This window comes from Oncorhynchus masou, unplaced genomic scaffold (genome assembly GCF_036934945.1).
Source record: "Oncorhynchus masou masou isolate Uvic2021 unplaced genomic scaffold, UVic_Omas_1.1 unplaced_scaffold_2674, whole genome shotgun sequence".
NCBI lineage: Eukaryota > Metazoa > Chordata > Actinopteri > Salmoniformes > Salmonidae > Oncorhynchus > Oncorhynchus masou.
Window position 1 is genome coordinate 35,001 of NW_027009109.1, and position 3,944 is coordinate 38,944.

The following is a 3,944-nucleotide window of genomic DNA, read 5'->3' on the forward strand; positions in this document are numbered from 1 at the left end:
GTCCAGTGTGTGTGTCCAGTGTGTGTGTGTGTGTCCAGTGTGTGTGTACAGTGTGTGTGTGTGTGCGTGTCCAGTGTGTGTGTCCAGTGTGTGTGTGTGTGTGTGTGTCCAGTGTGTGTGTGTGTGTCCAGTGTGTGTGTGTGTGTGTGTCCAGTGTGTGTGTGTCCAGTCTGTGTGTGTGTCCAGTGTGTGTTTGTGTGTGTCAGTGTGTGTGTGTGTGTGTGTCCAGTGTGTGTGTGCAGTGTTTGTCCAGTGTGTGTGTGTGTGTGTCCAGTGTGTGTGTGTGTGTGTGTGTCCAGTGTGTGTGTGTGTGTGTGTATGTGTGTTTCCAATGTGTGTGTGTGTGTCCAGTGTGTGTGTGAGTGTGTGTCAGTGAGTGTCCAGTGTGTGTGTGTGTGTCCAAGTGTGTGTGTGTATCCAGTGTGTGTTTGTGTGTCCAGTGTGTGTGTGTGTGTGTCCAGTGTGTGTGTGTCCAGTGTGTGTGTGTGTGTGTGTCCAGTCTGTGTGTGTGTGTCTACAACATATGTGTGTGTGTGTGTGTGTATGTGTGTTCCCAGTGTGTGTGTGTTTCCAGTGTGTGTGTGTGTGTCCAGTGTGTGTGTGTGTGTGTTTGTGTGTGTTGTGTGTGTGTCTGTCCAGTGTGTGTGTGTGTCTAGGTGTGTCCACTTATGTCATGTGTGTGTGTGTCCAGTGTGTGTGTGTGTTTGTCTGTGTGTCCAATATGTGTGTGTGTCCAGTATGTGTTGTGTGTGTGTGTGTACAGTGTGTTTGTGTGTGTCCAGTGTGTGTGTGTGTGTCCAGTGTGTGTGTGTCCAGTGTGTGTGTCCAGTGTGTGTGTGTGTGTCCAGTGTGTGTGTGTGTACAGTGTGTGTGTGTGTGTTTCATGTGTGTGTGTGTGTGTCCAGTGTGTGTGTGTGTGTGTGTGTCAGTGTGTGTATCCAGTGTGTGTGTTTGTGTGTGTCCAGTGTGTGTGTGTGTGTGTCCAGTGTGTGTTTGTCCAGTGTGTGTGTGTGTGTGTCCAGTCTGTGTGTGTGTGTCCAGTGTGTGTGTGTGTGTGTGTGTTTGTTCCCAGTGTGTGTGTGTTTCCAGTGTGTGTGAGGGTCCAGTGTGTGTGTGTGTGTGTGTGTGTTTGACCAAACATGTCCAGTGTGTGTGTGAAACATAAAAGTGTGTGACTGAATGTCCAACGTGGGTGTGTGTCCAGTGTGTGTGTGTGTTTGTCTGTGTGTCCAATATGTGTGTGTGTCCATATGTGTTGTGTGTGTGTGTGTGTGTGTGTGTGTGTCCAGTCCAGTGTGTGTTTGTGTGTGTGTGTGTCCAGTGTGTGTGTCCAGTGTGTGTGTCCAGTGTGTGTACAGTGTGTGTGTGTGTGTGTGTCCATTGTGTGTGTGTCCAGTGTGTGTGTGTGTGTGTGTGTCCAGTGTGTGTGTGTGTGTGTGTGTGTGTCCAGTGTGTGTGTCCAGTGTGTGTGTGTCCAGTGTGTGTGTGTGTGTGTCACATCCATGTGTGTGTCCAGTGTGTGTGTGTTTCCCACATCCATGTGTGTGTCCAGTGTGTGTGTGTGTGTGTGTGTGTGTGTCCATGTGTGTGTGTGTGTGTGTGTGTGTCCAGTGTGTGTGTGTGTGTGTCCAGTGTGTGTGTGTGTGTGTGTCCAGTGTGTGTGTGTGTGTGTCAGTGTGTGTGTGTGTGTCCAGTGTGTGTTTGTCAGTGTGTGTGTGTGTGTGTGTCCAGTGTGTGTGTGTCCAGTGTGTGTGTGTGTGATCAGAGTGGTGTCCTGTGTGTATCAGTGTGTGTGTGTGTCCAGTGCATGTGTGTGTGTGTTATGTGTGTTTCCAGTGTGTCCAGTGTGTGTGTATTTCCAGTGTGTGTGTGTCCAGTGTGCAGTGTGTGTGTGTGTGTGTGTAGTGTGTGTTTGTGTGTCTGTCCAGTGTGTGTGTGTGTGTGTGTCCAGTGTGTGACTGTGTCCAGCGTGTGTGTGTGTGTCCAGTGTGTGTCCAGTGTGTGTTTGTCTGTGTCCAGTGTGTGTGTGTCTCAGTATGTGTCCAGTGTGTGTGTACGTGTGTGTACAGTGTGTGTTTGTGTGTCAGTGTGTGTATCAGTGTGTGTGTCCAGTGTGTTTGTGTCCAGTGTGTTTGTTTCTGTGTCCAGTGTGTGTGTATGTGTCCAGTGTGTGTGTGTGTCCAGTGTGTGTGTGTGTGTGTGTCCAGTGTGTGTGTCCAGTGAGTGTGTGTGTGTGGCCAGTGAGTGACTGAATGTGTGTGTGTGTCTAGTGTATGTGTGTCAGTGTTTGTCTGTGTGTCAGTATGTGTGTGTCTCCAGTATGTAGTGTGTGTGTGTGTGTGTCAGTGTGTGTGTGTGTCCAGTGTGTGTCCAGTTGTGTTCTGTGTCCAGTGTGTGTGTGTGTGTCAGTGTGTGTGTGTGTGTCAGTGTGTGTGTGTGTGTGTGTCCAGTGTGTGTGTGTCCAGTGTGTGTGTGTGTGTGGTGTGTGTGTGTGTGTGTGTGTGTCTAGTGTGTGTGTGTGTGTCCAGTGTGTGTGTGTGTGTCCAGTGTGTGTGTGTGTGTGTGTCCAGTGTGTGTGTGTGTGTGTGTCCAGTGTGTGTGTGTCCAGTGTGTGTGTGTGTGTGTGTGTGTGTCAGTATGTGTGTGTGTGTCCAGTGTGTGTGTGTGTGTGTGTATGTGTGTTTCCAATGTGTGTGTGTTTCCAGTGTGTGTGTGAGGGGTCCAGTGTGTGTGTGTGTGTGTCCAGTGTGCGTGTGTGTCCAGTGTGTGTTTGTGTGTGTCCAGTGTGTGTGTGCGTGTGTGTCCAGTGTGTGTGTGTCAGTGTGTGTGTGTGTGTGTGTGTCCAGTCTGTGTGTGTCCAGTGTCAGTGTGTGTGTGTGTGTGTATGTGTGTTTCCAGTGTGTGTGTGTTTCAGTGTGTGTGTGAGGGTCCAGTGTGTGTGTGTGTGTGTGTAGTGTGTTTGTGTGTGTCTGTGTGTTTGTGTGTGTGTGTCTAGTGTGTGACTGTGTCCAGTGTGTGTGTGTCAGTGTGTGTGTGTGTTTGTCTGTGTCCAATATGTGTGTGTGTCCAGTGTGTGTTGTGTGTATGTGTGTACCCAGTGTGTTTGTGTGTGTCAGTGTGTGTGTGTGGGTCCAGTGTGTGTGTGTCAGTGTGTGTTTGTGTAGTGTCTGTCCAGTGTGTGTGTGTCTAGTGTGTGACTGAATGTCCAGCGTGTGTGTGTCCAGTGTGTGTGTGTGTTTGTCTGTGTGTCCAAGTATGTGTGTGTGTCCAGTATGTGTTGTGTGTGTGTCCAGTGTGTTTGTGTGTGTCCAGTGTGTGTGTGTGTGTCCAGTGTGTGTGTCCAGTGTGTGTTTGTGTGTGTGTGTGTGTGTGTGTGTCCAGTGTGTGTGTGTTTGTGTCCAGTGTGTGTCCAGTGTGTGTGTTTGTCCAGTCCAGTGTGTGTGTGTGTGTGTCCAGTGTGTGTGTGTGTGTGTGTGTGTCCAGTGTGTGTGTGTGTGTCCATGTGTTTGTCCAGTGTGTGTGTGTGTGTGTGTGTCCAGTGTGTGTGTGTGTGTCCATGTGGTGTGTGTTTGTCCAGTGTGTGTGTGTGTGTGTCCAGTGTGGGTGTGTGTGTCCAGTCTGTGTGTGTGTGTCATGTGTGTGTTTGTGTGTGTCCAGTGTGTGTGTGTGTGTGTGTGTGTCCAGTGACTGTGTGTGTGTGTGTGTGTCCAGTGTGCTGTATGTCCAGTCTGGGTGTGTGTGTCCAGTCTGTGTGTGTGTCCAGTGTGTGTTTGTGTGTGTCCAGTGTGTGTGTGTGTGTGTGTCCAGTGTGTGTGTGTGTGTGTGTGTCCAGTGTGTGTATGTCCAGTCTGTGTGTGTGTGTATGTCCAGTCTGCTGTGTGTCCTGTGTGTGTGTGTGTGTGTGTGTGTCCTGTGTGTGTGTGTGTTGTTATGTGTGTGTGTGT